Source organism: Mesoplodon densirostris, chromosome 19 (assembly GCF_025265405.1).
Source record: "Mesoplodon densirostris isolate mMesDen1 chromosome 19, mMesDen1 primary haplotype, whole genome shotgun sequence".
NCBI classification, from domain to species: Eukaryota; Metazoa; Chordata; class Mammalia; order Artiodactyla; family Ziphiidae; genus Mesoplodon; species Mesoplodon densirostris.
This window is the reverse complement of record NC_082679.1, coordinates 40,120,227-40,142,946: the sequence shown is the minus strand read 5'-3', so window position 1 is coordinate 40,142,946 and position 22,720 is coordinate 40,120,227.

Below are 22,720 nucleotides of genomic sequence, written 5' to 3'. Positions count from 1 at the left end.
ATCAGAGCCTCACATCCCCTAGCCACAGATAATTCAGGATATACACTTGACATGTGGCAAGCCACTCAGAGCCAATGAGACTAAATTCTGGGACCTATGCTAAAACATTTAGGGAAGAGAAGATATTACTCCTCAGAGCCTGCTAAATGTATAGGACAGTTTGGAGCTGCTGCAATGCCTTGTCTCAAAGAGCTTACCGTCCAAACAGTTCCCTCTATGGCATGTGTCTAACAAGAGAAATCCTGGTCACAGTAAAAGGAATATCTTATCAATTTAATAATCCAATTCAATAACAATAAGAGTTAAAATAAAGTTATACTTTGGGGGGGGAAACTACCCTTTAACCAATATAAATTATCAATTTATCAATAAATATTCAAACTAGAGATTTTCTTTTTTATCATTGCTCTGTCATGTAAAAACCCTAGTGAATTAACAAAACAAGCATCAAAATCCTTTTTTATCTTTCTCCCTAGCATCCACACTAGATTGTATTTATAGATCTGAAAACTCATTTTGCATAGAAGTTGTCAAGTGTTTGCACTGATCTGCAAACTTAACTCCAAAGTTGTTTTTGGGTTTTTTTGTAAAAGCAAAACTAGAGACACAGAAGGGCATTAGAGGTCATCTAGCCCTTTGGGAAATTTGCCCAAGTCTCACAGTTAACTGATGCAAAGAAAATCCGGTCTTTACATCTGCAAGCCAGTGTTCTATCTATAATACTACAAAACATTTTATCCTATCACTGAAGCAATCATCTTAAATTAAATATAAAGATACCACCTACACAAAAAACATACATTGTGAATGTGTTTTAATTTTTGTAAAACACACAGTTCTATTATGCACTTGGATGCCTCCTTGAAGTAGAACGTGTTCCCTCTGCTTGCAACACACATCATTCTTCTCTCCTTGGAGAACTATGAGTCCTATTTTGGATTTCAACTCAAATTTTGCTCCTTCCTCTAACTCCTGCCAATAAAACATGTTCATCTGTTATATAATGTTTTGTGCAACAGCTATTTATGGATGGGCATGTCTTCCTACTTAGTAATGCAAACCAGTGTGTGGAACATAGTAAGCTCTGTACATTTGTTACCTATTAATAATAATATGCTATAATTACTATATGTTAGGAATTATTCTAAATAATATAAATATACACAGTAATTGCATTTAATCTTCGTTATAGGAACTGTTATCAACATCCCCATTTTATAAGCATGAAAACTGATGCACGGATTATGGAGCTAGTAAGAAGCAGAGCTGACATTTAAGCCCAAAATATCTAGTCCCACTGTCCATGATTTTGCTGCTATAATATAATGTCTCAATGCATACTTTTTAGTGTATCATGTGATATTCAGTTCGAGATCATGAAATTTATTGTGCATAATACAGATAATGAATTCAATGCAAAAAGAAGTTTACCTGTGTAGGAAATCTCTTATATATTCTCTAAGAAGTTTGAATGTTTAGTTGGCATATGGTTATTCATACTAGCTGACCAATCACTGTTTGTCAGACAACGGATTCATGGATAAACAAATGAAACCCACAAAAGCTATATAAACTGAAGAAGAATGCTAAAAAGTCATTTAAAATCATGCCTGAAAAAATAACTGTTACATTATCAAAATTTCAAAATTCCTTGCTTTTGTAGTTGCTGTGCATTATTTGCATAGGAAAATGAGATCACGAAGTGTCAGAACGTTACAAAAATGTTAAGTCCTGAAGCTAATTCTTTGCATCATGAGGTTAGAAAAGTTCCTTATTTTTTTGCATTTTAAATATTTAATCTTCTCCTTAAAAATATCTCATTGGTCTAGCTTAAATCCATGCTGAAATGGTACACTAAAAAGTATGTCAATACAACATTAAGTGTTCATATCATTTCTTTAGATATCATTCAATGAGCTTTTTATAGATACAATTTTCTGATTAAAATTAAGCTGATTAAAAATAAATTAAAAGCAAACATGCACAGATTATTTTCTGTTATGGTCTTGATTCAGAGGTAGAAATGGGAATGCCTTATTTTGTTCAACCTGATGCTTTCCATACTGGTGGAACCTTTATAATTAGATGCAGCAATTGGGAGTTTTTGGTTCACTGAACTGCAGACAGGGGGACCACTAATGGTTATTTGAATCAGATAACATTTTTAATACCCAGATGTGAACTTTCATGGTTGTGACCAAAACCAAATAGCTGACATCTTCATGCCCGCAACATCCCAGGTAGAGATGTTATTCAATGATTTCAGGGATTTATGTAAAGTTGCTGGGTTATATATGGAGTCAAAGCAAGGATTTTACTTTAAAGTCATGGAAAAAAAAATTTTAAGCTTTACATACACTCTTGCCCTTGGATACACACATGTAGACAGACACACTCTCATAGAACATAAAATTTAAAAATCTGTGCACTCTTCTGTCACACTGATAACTATAGATCTCTGTCAATATTACAAAGACTGAAACACTGGGAACAATATATTCCATGTCAAAAATAATTGCTCTTTGGATGGTCACTGGGAGTTAGAAACTTGCCTACTATAGCAAGTCGCATTTATCTCTGAAGTATGACTGTGAGTATCAGACACTTGGAAAGTCAATTTGACACAATAAAACTTGTTTCTGGAAGTATACAAGTATATCAAATTATGGCAAATCAGCTTGAAACCATATACCTCATATCATTTTTCCCCAGAGGCTATTTTATTTTCCAAAATAATTTCTTTCCATTCATTCACTGACATAAATGTAGCACGTTTTGGTGGTTCTTGTTATTGCTGTTGATGTTTCATCCCAAGTGATGTATCTTAACATTAGAAGTTTTTAAAACAATGGAATTTATTGTCAGGATATCACAGATATTTAGAATCATAAGGAACTTTATTGATTATGAAGTTCAACCTCTCTACACACTGGTTTGGTTTTGCAAAGTCTCTGCAATCACACTTTAAAAACAAGAGTAAGCATGTTCTTTAGAGGTTAAAGTACTGTGTCAAGAATTCATAACCCTCCCCCTTCTTCTCTGAAGTTAAATAATATTCAGCCTTAAGATGGACTGGATGAATGCCCTCTCAGCAGAGCAATGAGGACAACAAAAACCACCCTCTTCCCTGACGACAGTCATGGCCTCAAGTTTCGACAGTTCCTGTGTCTTAATTACTGCCAAGAAGAGGTCAATATCCACTCTGCCAAGATTAATATTGCAGTTTGGGGTAGACATTCTTCACAACCTGAGCAGGCATTCTTAGTTGCCTCCTCCAGCCTGTGAATTGGTGCAGTCATAGAAGGGCCCCAGTCCACTGTGCGGCATAGAGAAAAAGGATGGTGTTCGTATATTCGTGACACCAAACAGACACACACAGTGACCATGCATATTAATGTTTAACAACCAGCTCTCCAGAAGGAAGTGGGGAGATAAAGTGGGGAAGTTGAAAGGGAGAAAAGATTTTGTGGTGTTTGCCAATTTCTGTGCTGTATAAACCTCTTTTAAAATTAATTTTTACGGAGTATAGTATACTTCTACCAGCCTATTTCAAGCTACCAACATGATATCTATGGGTCTGCAGAACAAGTAGCTCTGTGAGCCAGTGCAAGCCAGATATACATCAAATAATTCCATAAATAAAATGGACCACGGTAGAAGGGCTACAAAGAAAAAGATTGCTTGAATATTAGTTCAAGGAAGCATATAATAAGAGTATTTTCCCTTGACAGGGAAGTCAGTGGAGGAGTAGCAAATGCTACTGTTCTTTCCCACCTCCTTCCCAAGCCCCAAACACACATCCTGTCCCACGAGCATTCACCGCTTCATTATATGCTAATACCATGCCACTGCAAACACCTGCGACTTTCCACCTAATGGATTTCTCTCAGCCCACACGTGGGGCACACAAGAAGTGCCAGGGACTTAATGCACTTGAGAGCAGCCTTCAGACCATGACAGGTAAGAGCAGGAGGGTAAACACTCCAGTTTCATTGTCCTCAGGTGGGACAGCTCTGAAGTGCGTTCCACACCATCTCCCAGGAGGGCCTAGCGGGCTTGAGCCTCAGCTGCCCATCCATGTAACCTGCTCATTAATGCTCCTTCCCTTCATGGTGAGCCTTGTACCCTCTCCTAGTAGTTCTTCCTAGAATCACCTCCCAATTAAACTACTTGCACTCCACATCTTTGTTTCTGAGACTGCTCTATGGACAATGAGGCAAACACTGTAATCTTTTCTAAAGAAATAGAGATGAATCTGAAGAAAGAGGAGGAGTCAAATAATAGAAGAGTTGGGGGAGGATCTTCCAGGCATAGGGAATAGAATGGGAGGATCCACACGCACAAATATTTCTATGATGTGGCATATGCATTCCTAAAACTCACCATGCTTTGCAAAAATGCACAATAAAAACTGCAGAGTTTACGGGAAAAAACAGAATTAAGGACAAAATCCTCAAAAACTTCACGAGTGGCACACAACAATTACAGGAACCTAGTAACAGTGGTAGCGTGGTTCTATACACGTTAAATGGTTAAAAATACATAAACCATTTGTGAAAGTGGCCATGAGAAAGACTGAAGCTGGTGACTTATTCCAAGCAGTGGAAGTTTATCAAAAGTTGCAATCTTTTGCAGATTTAAATCCTGGAGCATGTGATTCTGCCTTTAAGAAATATGTTCTTGGAGGGGAGTGGTGGGGGTGGGGGGGAGACGGGCAAAATAGGAGAAGGGGATTAAGAGGTACAAACTTCCATCTATAAAATAAATAAATAAATAATGGAGCTGTAATGTACAGCATAGGGAATATACTCAATATTGTAAAAATTGTATATGGTGACAGACGGTAAACAGACTTATCATGGTGATCATTTCATAATGTATAAAAATATCAATTACTATGTTGTATACCTGAAACGAATATTGTATGTCAATTATAATCTAAATAAATAAACAAATAAATAAAAGATTTATGTCTTTTGAGGCATGCATTTGGAATACATATCTATTTCTTCAAAATTGATAATTCAATCCAATGAATACCTTCTTCAATTAACTTCAGTTAATTGAGGAAATTCTTTTGGGGGTTTTCTCATCAGCACTCACAGCTTAACCCAATAGCTGAAGGCTTTGGAAATTTTTGCAATATTTGAAGCCACCAAACCAGTCACTACTAACCCTAAAAGGAGCCACTTCTGCAGGATTAGATGACTTCATGTAAGGTTTTCATATGTAGATAGTGCTTTCTCTTTATTGTGAGAAAGGTTGTTCTGGATTTTTTTTGTTCTGTCTTTGGTCTGACATCCAGATGCTTAACTGTCTGTCCATTTCTTTTAATCCCTTTAGGCCATGTTCTTATTGACTTCACAGGACTTGAAGTCATAGACCTTTCTTTTATTTTCATGGTGTTATCTCTGATAGTCCCCAATGTGGATTCCTTTATGCCTGTTGCTCAGAAGTTTTCGTATGTTCTCTCATTTCTTTCAATACTTAAAGCATTCCTTTTGCACACATTGCTTAGTGATTTTGACCCAGGACACTAAAACACCTTTGGGATGTTGAATGAGTGTTTTGATTTTAATGGAGAAAAGTTCACAAATACAAAAGAAGAGCAAAACACAACATTGTAGGCTGTCATAGGCAGTAAACCAAGGTAGCTGGTAGATATTTGAGGTGGGGTGTGTGTGTGTGTGTGTGTGTGTGTATGTGTCTGCACATTTTTTGTATCCCCGCACAACTCAGGTCAGCTCAGTGTAGTTTTTTGCATTCACCTAGTGTTTCTCACAGATGAAACAGCACATAAATAAATGGGAAATTCACGCCATGCTCAAAATGTTCCCTAATATATCAATCATGTTGGAACAAATTCACATTTTCAAAACAGGTGTTTTGGGCTTCCCTGGTGGCGCAGTGGTTGAGAGTCTGCCTGCCGATGCAGGGGACACGGGTTCGTGCCCCGGTCTGGGAAGATCCCACATGCCGCGGAGCGGCTGGGCCCGTGAGCCATGGCCGCTGAGCCTGCGCGTCCAGAGCCTGTGCTTCGCAATGGGAGAGGCCACAACAGTGAGAGGCCCACGTACAGCACAAAAAAAAAAAAAAAAAAAAACAGGTGTTTTAGCAGAACTGACTCTGTGTGTGTGTGTCTGTGTGTGTGTGTAATATAAAATAAAGTGCTAATTGCAGATCTGAGTCAACAAAATAAGAAAACAATATGCTACCTGATTTCTCTGCTAAAATGTTCTGGCCTCTTTCAATTTGTTTATATTAGGGAAATGTTTCTCGTTTTAAATGATGACAGAAAAGGGGATATGCCTGTCGTCTGCAGTACTTCGAAACTGTAAAGAGAGATTAGAGATATATACCAAGGGAAATAAAAATATCAATATCTCTGGTAAAGTTGAACCCTTTTCAATTTGTCCAATATAAGGCCCAATGTTTGGATAGCATCTTAGAGCCAATTCCTTGGAAGCAGAACACGAGATGGGGATTCATGTTCAAGTGATTTATTAAGGGAGTCCTCTCAAGGAGAGACATGTAAGGAAGGGAAGGAAGCAGAAAGGGGGTGGGGAAAAAGCTAAGTAAAGATGTGGTTTTAGGCTGGTCTAACATCAGCCTCATACCCCTGGGAGTTCTAGAGCATAAGTTCCACTGAGGAGTCTGTCCCATCTTGATCTGCAGCAGTCACCACGGGCCATGGGAGAGGGGACATAACTCCCAGATACCTCTAGGAACAATAATTCCAAGTGACCTCTAATGACCCCAGAGCAATCCTCCAAAGAAAGCTGTGGCGATGAGCCATCAGCGGCAGCTCCTACAGCAGCTAGCGGATGGACGCATCAAATGGATAAAAGGGACCTCGGAATATCTGAGCAGTGTGCCGACAGTACCTGCTATAGAAGGGAAGCACTATTTTTGTATTATTTTGGTCACGCCATGTGGCATGTGGGATCTTAGTTCCCCCACCGGGATCACACCCGATCCCCCTGCAGTGGAAGCATGGAGTCTTAACCTCTGGTCTGCCAGGGAAGTCCCAGGAAGCACTATTTTGAGGGTTATGTGTCAGAATCCAATACCTCCCAATTACCTTGTATGACAGACAGTATCATCACCATTTTACAAATAAATTTGAGACTCTTAGCGTTTAAGCAATTGATTCACTGCCACTCATTAGTTAATGTGAGAGTCTAGTACACAATCTTTTTAACCCATAGCTCTGCCTTTCTCCATAGTAATGTTATTTTACATATGTTCTGTTTTGAGATTTTCTTATTTGCCAGGTTAGTTTGGTGTTAACCATAGAAATCTTCCTTTATATGAAGGCTTAAGTAGAAACCAATATAAATGTGAAATGAAAGTCACCCTTCTTGGATCTCCACCCCAGCCTGCCCGTCGTGGCACAACTAAGGTGCTATCACAAACTCACTGTATTATAATACTTTGTTGAGAGACAATTCTCCATGGGTTTCTTGTGTTTCTCCCATCTTCCGAGCAAAGGCATTGACATCTTTTATTCTGGACTATCTTTGCAAAGACATTTGTATAGCAAACAGCCTGGGAAATAAAGATAGTGTCTCTCTGGGGCAGAGGATGGATTTATTTCCTGAGCAGACAGCTTCCAGAGGCAAAAGTTGGGCAGGTTTGCTAACACCTCCCTTTATAAGATTGGATATTTTCCTAAGCTAGGATTTCTTGACTGAGAAACAGACCCACTTTGTGTGTGAGCATACCCCTCTGCATTGCCCCATGGCTTCTGGGTACAAGGGAAACCAGTATGAACATGAAGGTCATGTTGCCTGCCATGCTGTGACAAAGTCTTTTGTCTCTGAGGAGTCTTGTGTCTTCTGCCAACATCTATGAAACTGTGACAAACGAACTTGTTGGCTTACATGGAGGGTAAACTCTCAGACCCTCCCCAGTTCCTGACATACTCCACTTCCTGTTCACATAGGTCATACTGAAATAATACTCATAACCAGAATTGCCTAATGAAGCAGTTTCTGAATTTGAACACATAATCCAGTTAGAAATCAGTGCTCATTTTCCCCTAGGATATTCCAAACCAAGCTGGCAGCCAAGGAAGGACCCATGCCTTTGACCGTCAGGTACACGTTCAGGAATGCCAACAGCTCACTGATGTTCCATGGATGTTTCCATATGAAACAACTGGGAACAAAGCTGGCAGACAGAATGGCGCTCTCACAAGCTGTGAAGGGCATTTGGCCATTTAGGCTACTTATTGGAAGCAGTGAGAGTTTGGGTTTAACTGGATTGCCTGGTGTTTCTTCTCTGTGTGAGTTCCCTTTATAAAATCACTGCACAGTGTTCTTTTGAGAATTAGAAAAAATGCAGATACTCTAGGGTCTGTTACAAATATCAAGACAGGAGTAGAAGGTACAATATTCACGAAAGCTAGGAAAAGATGCAGTGAATGCATATATAGAACATATACTATTTTAATATTTACTATATTCAATATTTAAAGCATTATATTAATTGAATTCAATGTCAAATATTATTATCTATACCTATAGCTCTACACAAATGCTGCTGTTGCTTATGAGAATTTTTAAGAGATAATAGTACTTTACATGTGTACTTTCATATATCATATGAAATTATACAAAATGTCATATATCATATATACAATATCTTACTTATTCTTCACAATAACCTTGTAAAAATTGCTATCATTTAGAGTTTTTATTAGTGAGATAGTTGAAAATACAGATTTTGTATTGATTCCATAAAAACTGTTGATGGTTTACTAAAATGAAATTCCCCTGGGACTAAAATAAGAATTTTCTTTTTTTATTTTTTTGAAGTATAGTTGATTTACAATATTGTGTTAGTTTTAGGTGTACAGCAAAGAGATTCAATTATATATATATTCTTTTCCATTATAGGTTATTACAAGATATTGAATATAGTTCCCTGTGCTATACAATAAATCCTTGTTGTTTATCCATTTTATATATATAGTAGTGTGTGTCTGTTAATCTCAAACTCCTAATTTATCCCTTCTCATTCCTTCCCCTTTGGTAACCATAAGCTTGTTTTCTATGTCTATGAATCTGTTTCTGTTTTGTAAATAAGTTCATTTGCATTTTTTTAGGTTCCATATATAAGTGATATCATATAACATTTGTCTTTCTCTGACTTACTTCACTTAGTATGATAATCTCTAGGTCCATCCATGTTGCTGCAAATGGCATTATTTCATTCTTTTTTATGGCTGAGTAATAATCCATTGTGTGTGTGTGTGTGTGTGTGTGTGTATATATATATATATATATATATATACACACACACCACACCTTCTTTATCCATTCATCTGTCAATGGACACTTAGGTTGCTTCCATGTCTTGGCTATTGTAAACAGTGATGCTATGAACATTGGGGTTCATGTACCTTTTTGAATTAGAGTTTTCATCTTTTCCAGATATATGCCCAGGAATGGGATTGCTGGATATTTTTAGCTTTTTGAGGAACTTCCATACTGTTTTCCACAGTGGCTGCATCACTTTACATCCCCACCAACAGTGTAGGAGAGTTCTCTTTTCTCCACATCCTCTCCAACGTTTATTACTTGTAGACTTTTTTGATGATGGCCATTCTGACCCGTGTGAGGTGATTCTTCATTGTAGTTCTGATTTGCATTTCCCTAATAATTAGCAATGTTGAGCAGCTTTTCATGTGCCTGTTGGCCACCTGTGTGCCTTCTTTGGAAAAATGCCTATTTAGGTCTTCTGCCCCTTTTATGATTGGGTTGTTTGCTTATGAGAATTTTAAGTTAAGTATATGATTGTCTTCCTTTTCAGTTTGTGGAGCATGTAGCAAATAAAATGAATATTCATATAAATATAAATATTGAAATAAATATATAATATTGAATATTTATATACGATATAAAAATATAAGTCAATATGCAATAATAAATACTAACAGTTAATATAAAATATCAAATAATACATAAATAGAATAATAATTCACTATAGTTGATATAAATAAAAATATTAACAGATCATTTACCACATGCCTGGTATTTTGCTAAGTTTTTTACCTACATTCTCTACTTAATAGTAACCACAACCAATGAGAAAGCTACTATTATTTCAAACAGTTTCCAAATAAAGAAAATGCATCTGAGAGATGTAGATTATGTAACCTGACTAAGGTCACATAGCTAGTAAGTGGCATACTTGGTATTCACATTTGGTCCTCTTCAATTCCAGAATCTAAGATTTTAAGCACTTATTCACAGGATTTGATACATGCTCAAACACTGTAGCTAAGATAATCAGTGATATTAATATTAATAATATAAGCATGGAAACATATATAGGATAAAACTAGTGTAGGCTACTTCTCTCTCGACTTCAGGTGCCCCATCTTTAAGAGACAGGAATGGATTTTATAACCTGTAAAGGTCATTTCTGGTTTTAATCTTCTGAGATTCTGTGCCATTTGTTTCTCCTCTATGTTGATTCAAGTTTACAGGTCCTCACTTCATCAGAACTTCAGTGCTTATTCACTGCCTCCTCAGATGGTCTTCATCAAATTCAGCCAAATCCCCTTCACTCACTGGCAGGTCTTTGCCTCCATGCCCTTCATGTGCTCAAGCCCCAAATGATGAAAATAAAGCGCCCTTTATAATTTTTCCAAAGGAGCTTTTTTCCCTTATACTTTGAAAGGAGAACTTCTTTTTGGAACTGCTTTGGTGGAAGGTATGGAGTATTTCTGAACAGATGCTGCATTGTCTTCAAGGAAAGGACTGACTTTGTTTATCTAGAGACCACCGTGACCCTGATCACAAGGGGTTTCCTGCTAAGTATACTATGGATGTTATTTCTAACACAGGGAGAGTCAGCATGGTGACCCAGAAACATGAGGGAACCCCAGGGGAGGGGCTGTGAACAACTTTCTCCTTTGTGATTTTCACTTTTCATTATGTTTGACATTTTTGAAGCTGCACTTTTTAAGAAATATCAGTTTTAGAAGAACAGACTGCAGATATATTTCAAGGAAATGTGGAGCAGTCACAAAACAAAACAAGTACAGTAGAAAACGTGCCCATTTGAGATAAGAAATGGTGTGTGCACAGGGCCTCTTATTTTCTGTTAGCCAAATGAAATGTGCAGGTATTGTTCTTAGAACTTTGAAAAATAAATAAATAATCAAATCGCATCCACCTTTTGTTTGTGTTCAAATGTCTGTGATGTTAGCTGTCAGCCTGGTGTTTGATGTTTCTAATTGCAGAATACATCTGTGCACAGTTGAGAAATTTCAAAGTACCTCTCACTTTCAGTATTAAGATGGAATCTATGCTCTCTATATTAGTAGAGCTAAAGCATATTGGTCTGGCAATTTAGTTGTGGTATTGTTTCCATTTTTCCCTGGTTATGGATATTCTAAAACTTGACAAATAGGAAGACGGTTATTTACCTTTAAAAAATCTGTTTCAATCATAACCACTTCTTTTTATTAGGAGACTTTTTTAAATAATGAAAGGTTAAAATTACCAGTCCATCCAGGGCATGGAAAATCTAGCAATGATTACATCCATTCTTTTATAACTTTATTCAATGACCAATTATTGAGCACTAAGTTCCACATTCCTGGCATTGTAGTAGGAGCTGGAGAGAAGAATAAGATAGAGAAACCATAATCTCTACACTTAAGGCAGAGCTTCCCAGCTAATGTGCAGCAAATTAATTACATGTGTGCCATGATAAGCAGCATCTTAGCCTTCACAGAGACAGGAATGGCCAGAAGTTGACAGGCTTTCTCGTCAGTCACCTTCTCCATAAGCAAATTTTTCTAGGGATCTTGGAAGGCTGGCCTTAGCAGTGGTGTCTGACTGTTTTCTTCCTCCAGCCCACTGAGTTAGAAGATCCAATGTTTATCATCTAGCACTGTCCAACATGGCAGGCTGAATGTGGCCAAGGAGTTCCTCTACCACCTGTGCAATCATGTCAACAGTCAGATACACGTGTTACTGGACATCTGGAAACTGTGTGAAGAGCAGCTGAACAAAACATGGTCCAAGGTGTCCAAAGACCATGGTAGGCGGCCCAAGGTGTGGTGTGTTGATGATGAAGAAAAGGTACAGAGGCCAGGCAGGGGCCTTTGTAAGGAGCAGCTCCAGACAGTAGGCCAAACATTATCTTCTCATATTTCTGCTATTTCTATCCACTTGCAGCCCATGTGTTTTCTTTTGTTGCTATTGGTTCAGCACATAAGCTAACTTCCAGATGACTGTTTTAATAACAGAGATATACTCCAGGAATTACAGCCTTGTCGTTGTTTTGAAGTATTTGACATGAAAGAGTTTAATTAAACTCTCAACCCATCCCCATTATCATAGCTTGTTTCAACATTACATTTAGCTATGAAAGATAAGGAAAAGCAGTTCAATTCCTTAAATATAATGTCAAGAGATGTAAATTTTTGAATGATTGCAAAAAAGATATTAATGTGTTATCACTTATGGGAACAGAGTTTCTCTCCTAATGACAATTGCCAAGAGTTTGAGGAGGTCAAGTAGCCATTTGAAGAACAAACGTGATGGGAAAAAAATAGAGTTAGGACTTTTCACTTCTGGAAAGATGGGGTAGAGGCTTTTTTCCTCCTTTTTCCCCAATGAATTATAACTAAAATATCTTGACAATACGTATAAAACAAACTCCAAAAGACTGAAAGGTGGAGAGAAGAAGTCAGACTGACTAGGGACCATGGGACTTAAGAACCACACAGTAGTGAAGTCACTGGGGGCGGGGGGTGGGGTGGCGGTGGGCTCATGTATCCCAGGTTTGGAGCTGAAAACGTCAGCAATCCAGAAGTGCCAAGAGGCACAGATGTGAAAAACCTCAACAAAATCCTACTTTCTCCAGCCAAAGAACCAAGAAAGGGGTGGCGTAGCAACACAGAAACTTTTAGGTAATAATCACTCCACTCCAACCAAACACTTGTCAAAACAAAAACTGCATGCAACAGAGTTAAACAGTTATTCAAGACTATTGCAGTAGAGGAGAGAGACTAAACTCAACTCCACTTAACCAAAAAGCAGGAGATTTTTAAGTGCTGGGAATAAGGCAGTGGAAAAGTACTGGAGGTTGTTGGGGAGAAGTTGATGAATGGGATGTGTCCAGCACATTATTGCTGACTCTGCAAATGTTCTTACCTGTAATTAGGTAATCTGTGTTTGGTAATTGGCAACCGACCACTAAAGTTAGGTTCCTACTCTGTCACAGAGACTCAGAAATAGAGGTACTATCTCCTTCCATATTTACATTTCAAAAGGATGGTTCCAAGGTCCTTGAGAAAGACTTTAAGTGGGTTGTAAAAGTGGCTAGAAGCTTTTTAAAAGATTTATATCTAAGAAGCAGAGAAAGGAATTACAAGTTTTCTAAAGTAAATGCCATAAGGAAAAAAAAGTCACAGGCCTATAGGCAGAAAGAAGGCTGCATACAGTTTGGACAAGCTGAGGGAATTATTAAAGCTATCTCGGTCACACCACAGAAAAAAAATGTGTCATGTGACCAGACTCTCACTTACGCAAGCAAAGGACAAGTGGGAAGCCAAGACTTCCGCCCATGCAAGGTTGTAATAGGTTGCCCACCACCTTTGTCCTGGTGGTGTCAAATAAGGTCAAGTAAGGAACCAGGACTTTCGTTCCCATCTCATAGTTACAAGGCACTCCTCCTCCTCCCCACTGGAGTAGCTCAGAGGGTGCTTAGTGGAAAATTAAGACTTCCACAAGCACCCAGTGGTAAGGGGACACCACTGCTGTGGAGACTACAAAGAGCTGGAACGCCCACTGCTCCCCAGCCATAACAAAGAGCCTCCACTTTGGGCTTCAATGAAGGACAAGCGCAGAACCCAAATTTCAGCCTTCACCTGGCTGTAACATAAGGCAGCATCCTTGCACTTTTAATGTTGGAGGGGCATCACAGAAAGCCAACTACAACAGAAGGTTTAAATAAGATCCAGTCTCACAGAATAATACAAGAAAGGAAAACTGCTCACAATATTAGGAACAAAGAAGATTTCAAACTAAAAAGACAACCAGTAGCGCCAACACCAAAATGACAGAGATGTGAGAACTATGTGCCAATAAATTTTATAGTCATGATAAATGCTCCAGTGATTAATTATGACTTTAAACATTTTTAAAAATAGAGTCTCAGTAAAGGAATTAAAAGTTTCAGAAGAAGGAGGACCTTCAAGATGGCTGAGGAGTAAGACGTGGAGATCACCTCCTCATCACAGATACATCAAAAATACATCTACATGTGGAACAACGCCTACAGAACACCTACTGAACGCTGGCAGAAGACCTCAGACCTCCCAAAAGGCAAGAAACTCTCCACATACCTCGGTAGGGCAACAGAAAAAACAGAGACAAAAGAATAGGGACAGGAGCTGTGAAGGAGGAAAAGTTTCCACATACTAGGAAGCCCCTTCACTGACGGAGATGGGGGGTGGGTGGGAGGGAAACTTTGGAGCCGCAGAGGAGAGTGCAGCAACAGTGGTGCGGAGGGCAAAGCAGAGAGATTCCCACAGAGAGGATGGGTGCCTACTAGCACTCACCAGCCCGAGAGGCTTGTCTGCTCACTCACCGGGACGGGCGGCGGCTGGGAGCTGAGGCTCAGGCTTCAGAGGTCAGATCCCAGGGAGAGGACTGGGGTTGGCTGTGTGAACACAGCCTGAAGGGAGCTAGTGCACCACAGCTAACAGGGAGGTAGTCCGGGTAAAGTTTGGACCTGCCTAAGAGTCAAGAGACCAAGAAGTCTGTGTGCAAGCACAGGTCACTATCCACACCTCCCCTCCTGGGAGCCTGTGCAGCCCGACACTGCCAAGATCCCGTGACCCAAGGACAACTTCCCTGGGAGAACACATGGTGTGCCGGCATCTACTGCAGCAGGCTTGCCCCACATTCCATACCCCTCCCTCCCCCTGGCCTGAGTCAGCAAGAGCCCACTAATCAGCCACTGCTTTAACCCCCTCCTGTCTGGATGAAGAACAGACACCAGAGGGTGGCCTACATGCAGAGGTGGGGCCAATTCCAAAGCTGAACCCCGGGAGCTGTGCAAACAAAGAAGAGAAAGGGAAATCTCTCCCGGCAGCCTCAGGAGCAGAGGATTAAATCTCCACAATCAACTTGATGTACCTGCATCTGTGGAATATGTGAATAGCCAACAAATCATCCCAAATTGAGGAGGTGGGCATTGGGAGCAACTGTGGACTTGGGGTTTGCTGTATGCGACTGAGTAGTTTCTGATTTTTATGTTTAACTCAGTATAGTTTTTAGTACTTGTTATCACTGGTGGATTTGTTTATTGGTTTGGTTTCTCTCCTTTTTTCATTACTTTTTAAATTTTATTTTAATAACTTTAATTTATTTCATTTTATTTTTTCTTTATTTTTTTTCCTCCCTTTTCTTATGAGCCATGTGGCTGACAGGGCCTTGGTGCTCCGGCCAGATGTCAGGCCTGAGCCTCTGAGGTGGGAGAGGCAAGTTCAGGACACCAGACCACCAGAGACCTCCTGGCCCCATGTAGTATCAATCGGCAAGAAAGAGTTCTCCCAGAGATCTCTATCTCAATTCTAAGACCCAGCTCCACTCAACGACCAGCAAGCTACAGTGCTGGACACCACATGCCAAACAACTAGCAAGACAGGAACACAACACCACCTGTTAGCAGAGAGGCTGTCTAAAATCATACTAAGTTCACAGACATCCCCAAAACAAACCACTGGATGCAGTCCTGCTCACCAGAAAGACAAGATCCAGCCTCATCCACCAGAACACAGGCACCAGTCCCCTCCACCAGGAAGCCTACACAACCCACTGAAACAACCTTACCCACTGGGGGCAGACACCAAAAACAATGGGAACTAGGAACCTGCAGCCTGCGAAAAGGAGACCCCAAACACAGTAAGTTAAGCAAAATGAGAAGACAGAGAAATATGCAACAGATAAAGGAGCAAAGTAAAAACCCACCAGACCAAACAAATGAAGAGGAAATAGGCAGTCTACCTGAAAAAGAATTCAGAGTAATGATAGTAAAGATGATCCAAAATCTTGGAAATAAATGGAGAAAATACAAGAAATGTTTAACAAGGACCTAGAAGAACTAAAGAGCAAACAAACAATGACAAACAGCACAATAAATGAAATTAAAAATTCTCTACAAGGAATCAATAGCAGAATAACTGAGGCAGAAGAACAGATAAGTGATCTGGAAGATAAAATGGTGGAAATACTACCACAGAGCAGAATAGAGAAAATAGAATGAAAAGAATTGAGGACAGTCTCAGAGACCTCTGGGACAACATTAAATGCACCAACATTCAAATTATAGTGGTCCCAGAAGAAGAAGAGAAAAAGAAAGGGACTGAGAAAATATTTGAAGAGATTATAGTTGAAAACTTCCCTAATAGGGGAAAGGAAATAGTCAATCAAGTACAAGAAGCACACAGAGTCCCATACAGGATAAATCCAAGGAGAAATATGCCAAGACACATATTAATCAAACTATCAAAAATTAAATACAAAGAAACAATATTAAAAGCAGCAAGGGAAAAGCAACAAATAATATACAAGGGAATTCCCATAAGGTTAACACCTGATCTTACAGCAGAAACTCTGCAAGCCAGAAGGCAGTGGTAGGACATATTTAAAGTGATGAAAGGGAAAAACCTACAACCAAGATTACTCTACCCGGCAAGTATCTCATTCAGATTCGACGGAGAAAAAAAAAAAATCCCATTTACCACTGCAACAAAAAGAATAAAATACTGAGGAATAAAGTTACATAAGGAGACAAAAGAACTGTATGCAGAAAACTATAAGACACTGATGAAAGAAATTAAAGATGATACAGATGGAGAGATATACCATGTTCTTGGATTGGAAGAATCAACATTGTGAAAATGACTCTACTACCCAAAGCAATCTACAAATTCAATGCAATCCTTATCAAACTACCACTGGCATTGTTCACAGAACTAGAACAAAAAATTTCACAATTTGTATGGAAACACAAAAGACCCCGAATAGCCAAAGCAATCTTGAGAAAGAAAAACGGAGCTGGAGGAATCAGGCTCCCTGACTTCAGACTATACTCAAAGCTACAGTCATCAAGACAGTATGGTACTGGCACAAAAACAGAAGTATAGATTAATGGAACAGGATAGAAAGCCCAGAGATAAACTCACACACATATGGTCACCTTATCTTTGATAAAGGAGGCAAAAATATACAATGGAGAAAAGGCAGCCTCTTCAATAAGTGGTGCTGGGAAAACTGGTCAGCTACATGTTAAATGAAGTTAAAACACTCCCTACCACCATACACAAAAATAAACTCAAAATGGATTAAAGACCTAAATGGAAGGCCAGAAACTATCAAACTCTTAGAGGAAAGCATAGGCAGAACACTCTACGACATAAATCACAGCAAGATCCTTTTTGACCCAACTCCTAGAGAAATGGAAATAAAAACAAAAATAAACAAACGGGACCTAATGAAACTTAAAAGCTTTTGCACAGCAAAGGGAACCATAAACAAGACAAAAAGACAACCTCGGAATGGGAGAAAATATTTGCAAATGAAGCAACTGACAATGGATTAATCTCCAAAATATACAAGCAGCTCATGCAGCTCAATAGCAAAAAAACAAACAACACAATTCAAAAATGGCCAGAACATCTAAACAGACATTTCTCCAAAGAAGATATACAGATTGCCAACTAACACATGAAAGAATGCTCAACATCACTAATCATCAGAGAAATGCAAATCAAAACTACAATGAGGTATCACCTGACACCAGTCAGAATGGCCATCATCAAAAAAATCTACAAACAACAAATGCTGTACAGGGTGTGGAGAAAAAGGAACCGTCTTGCAATGTTGGTGGGAATGTAAATTGATACAGCCACTATGGAGAACAGTATGGAGGTTCCTTAAAAAATGAAAAATAGAACTACCATATGACCCAGCAATCCCACTACTGGGCATATACCCTGAGAAAACCATAATTCAACAAGAGTCATGTACCACAATGTTCATTCCAGCTCTATTTATAATAGCCAGGACATGGAAGCAACCTAAGTGTCCACTGACAGACAAATGGATAAAGAAGGTGTGGCACATATATACAATGGTATACTAGCCTTAAAAAGAAACGAAATTGAGTTTTTTGTAGTGAGTTGGATGGACCTAGAGTCTGTCATATGGAGTGAAATAAGTCAGAAAGAGAAAAACAAATACTGTATGCTAACACATATATATGGAACCTAAAAAAAAAAAAAAAGGTTCTGAAGAACGTAGGGGCAGGACAGGGATAAAGACACAGACATAGAGAATGGACTTGAGGACATGGGGTGGGGGAAGGGTAAGATGGGACCAAGTGAGAGAGTGGCATTGACATATATACACCACCAAATGTAAAACAGATAGCTGTGGGAAGCAACCACATAGCACAGGGAGATCAGCTCCGTGCTTTGTGACCACCTAGAGGGGTGGGATAGGGAGGGTGGGAGGGAGGAGATATGGGGATATATGTATACGTATAGCTGATTCACTTTGTTATACAGCAGAAACTAACACAACATTGTAAAGCAGTTATACTCCAATAAAGATGTTAAATAAAAAGTTTCAGAAGAGGGCTTCCCTGGTGGCGCAGTGGTTGAGAGTCCGCCTGCCGATGCGGGGGACACGGGTTCGTGCCCCGATCCCGGAGGGTCCCGCGTGCCGCGGAGCGGCTGGGCCCGCGAGCCATGGCCGCGGAGCCTGTGTGTCCGGAGCCTGTGCTCCGCAACGGGAGAGGCCGCAGCAGTGAGAGGCCCGCGTACAGCAAAAAAAAAAAAAAAAAAAAAAAAAAAAGTTTCAGAAGAGAAACTGAAGCCATAAAGCAGATCCAGTTGGAAATATAGAAATAAAAAATACAATAACCAAAATAAAAGGCTCAGAGACTAGCCTCAGCAGCAGAATAGAGGGGACAGAGAGAAGAGAAAATCAATGAACTGGAAGACAAAACAAAAGAAATTAGCCCAAGCTGAATAGAGGGGAAAATAGATGAAGAAAATAAACAGAGTCTCAGGGGCCTATGAGAATATAATAAAATATTTAATATTTGTGTTAGAATCCCAGAAGGACTGATAAAAGTGGGTGGGGCTGAGAAAGTACTCACAGAAATAATAGCTGGACATAGCCCTGAAGAGATTTGTGAAGCTGAATAAAGCCCAAACAAGATAAACCCAAACCAATCCACTCCAAGACACAACATAATTAACTTCCGAAAACTGAAGTCAAAGAAAAAAATCTTGAACGCAGCCAGAAAAGAATGGTACAACAATTTAAATGACAATAGATTTCTTGTCAGAAACCATAGACACCAGACAGAAATGGCAAAATATTTTCAAGTCCTGAGAGAAAAGAACTGTCAACCAAGAATCCTAAACCTAGCAAAAAGTATCCTTCAGAAATAAAGGAGAAATAAAAACAATGTATGATGAAAGAAAACTAACAAAAATTGTCACCAATAGGCCTACCATTAAAAAAAATGTCTAACGAACATTCTCAAAACGGAAAGAAATCTGATAAAAGAAAGAACCTTTACAAAGGTACAAAAGCAATTTAATGGAGGAAAGATAGGCTTTTCAACAAATGAATGCTGGAGCAATTGATTTACAAACCTCCCTCCACCCAAGGGAAAAAAAAAGGAATCTTGGACAAAGTGTCATACAAAAATTAAATCATAGACATAACTATATATAAAGCCATAAAACTTTTTGAGATAAAAAAGACTAGGAGAAAATCTTCAGGATCTAAGGATAGGTGAAGAGTTCTTAGGCTTGACAGCAAAAGCACAATCCATAAGAAGAAAAATTAATAAATTGGACTTCATCAAAATTAAAAAAACTTTGTTTCTATAAATGACCCTGTTAAGAGGATGAACAGACAAGTTACACAGTGGGAGAAACATCTGTAAACTACATAATCCAACAAAAGACTGGTATCTAAAATATTTGAAGAACTTTCAAAATGCAACAGTAAAAGAAGAAAGAGACCAATAAGAAAACGGGCAAAAGATAGGAAGGGACATTTCATTGAGGAAGATATACAGACGGCAATTATGCACATGAAAAGATGTTCAACATCATAAGCCACTAAGAAAATGAAAACTAAAACAACAGAAGGTATCACTACACAACTATCAAAATGACTAAAATAATGACAAAACCAACTGCTGGCAAGGAGGTGAAGAAACTGCATTATCATACACTGGTGATGGAATGCAGAATGGTACAGCCACTCTGAAAAACTTTTTAGCAGTCTCTTTAAAAAACCACACAATTACACACAATCCAGTATTTGTGATCCTAGGCATTTATCCCAGAGAAATGAAGACTTATGTTGACACAAAACTCTGTTGAGAGATGTTTATAGGTGCTTAATTCATAGTAGCCAAAAACTTGGAAACAATTCAATGTCCTTTAATAGGTGAATGGCTAAACAAACTATAGTACACCCATACTATGGAATAATATTCAGTAATAAAAAGGAATGAACTATTGACATATATAACAACTCGAGTGAATCTCCAGAGAACTATGCCCAGTGAAAAAAAAGCCATTCCCGAAAGCCTACATATTGTATTTATATAACATTTTTGAAATGACAAAATTATAGAAATAGAGAACAATTTAGTGGTTGCTGGTGATTAAAGAAGGGGTAGGGTGGGAAGGAAATGGGTCTGGCTATAAAAGTGAAACATGATCACTTTTTGTGATGATGGAAATGTTCTGTATCTTGATTGTATCAATATCAGTATCCTGGGTTGAGATATTGTACTGTAGTTTTGCAAGATGCTATTATTGGGTTTCCCTGGTGGTGCAGTGGTTAAGAATCCGCCTGCCAATGCAGGGGACACGGGTTTGAGCCCTGGTCCGGGAAGATCCCACGTGCCGCAGAGCAACTAAGCCTGTGCACCACAACTACTGAGCCTGCACTCCAGAGCCCGTGAGCCACAACTACTGAGCCCGCGTGCATGCCTAGAGCTGGTGCTCCACAACAAGAGAAGCCACCGCAATGAGAAGGAGCCCGTGCACCACAACCAAGAGGAGCCCCCGCTCACCGCAACTAGAGAAAGCCCACACACAGTAACAAAGATCCAATGCAGCCAAAAATAATAAATAAATTTATTTTTTTAAAAAAAACATGTTATTATTGGAAGAAACTAGGTAAAGGGTCCACAGGATCACTCTATTTTATTTCTTACATTGCATGTGAATCTACAGTTCTTTCTTTTATCAGATTTCTGTTTTGAGAATGTTCTTTAGCCATTTCTTTTTTTTAATGGTAGGTCTATTGGTGCCAATTTTAGTTAGTTTTCCTTCATCACACATTGTGTTTATTTCTCCTTTATTCCTGAAGGCCTATAATATGAGGTACTAATTAAATGTTTGTTAAATAACCTCTGTGCTCTGTGTTCAGGGTCCATATATTCCATGGTGCTTGTGTCACCTATTGATATTAGATGCAGAAACTGTTGATCTAGTCTGAGTTGTAGCAGCCAGAGATGTTGTTTAATGGTGTTGTAGAGTATCATGGCATCAGTATCTCAGGTCTGCATGATAATCAGGTGTTTGCTTATTCCTGTCAGGGTGTCTCTCTTCCTATAAAATATCCACCGCCACCACTTAAGGCAGAAGGCTAATGGCACAGAATGGAAGACAATTGCTCAGGACACTCAGAACACATATATTAGAGAGTGGTAAAAAGCTGTTCTGTGTGTCCTGGGCAATTGTCATTGTCCTTCTATTCTGTGACATCAAGTCATTATTTTCAACTGCATTGTTAATTTCCTTGTTTTCCTAGAGCAGCCATCAGAAAAGGCTCACTTTTAAAGGTTATGAACAGATGGTGAGATTAAGAAACCTGAAATAGTGAAAGACTTCTGGACCCAGACAGGGGTGTCTCCAGTTTCCAGGCAGTCTCTACTCCCCACTGGGGAAAAAATAAAGCTTCAAAGCTTAAACAAATTGGCAAAGGCTGAGTAAAAGATTTCAGGTACCTAAACTAACTAAACTGACTACAATTACATGAGGCCTTAAAGGTCTGATTTCTTTTTAATTCAAGGAGAAGATTATTCAATGAGGTTGATGTATCTGGAAAGGTACAGGTCATGAAGGTCATTTCAGGAAAAGGCCTTGACCCTACATCCCCCCCATTGGCCATATACCTCACCATGGACAACTGCAATCAAGTCACTTGATTTCAATAATCTTCTTTTTTGCTGTTGTTGTTTTGGGGCTTTGTTCATTTAAATTTTTCTCCTCCTCTTAATCCTTTTTTCTCCATCAAATTTTTATTGAATCTTTGCCCTCTGTAACAGTGAGGATATGGCAGGGAAACAAGAAATTATATAAGAAACCTTTCTAGGTCTTTCAAACACAGGAACTTCATTCAAGGAAATTGGTTATCTAAGTACTGGAAGAAATAAAGAGCCAAGGATGATGGGGAAATGACTCAGAGTTTAGCGAGAGCAGGAAGCTGCTAACGACAGGAGAAGTTAGTGACTTAGAGCCTTAGACTAAAGCCAGGTCCATCCTGGGAATGAGAACTGTAGTAAAGTTCTACATGGAGGGAAGGGCTTTCCTGTGGGAGCTGGAACCAAAGAGGAGACTCAGTCACTGCTGGAGATAACACCA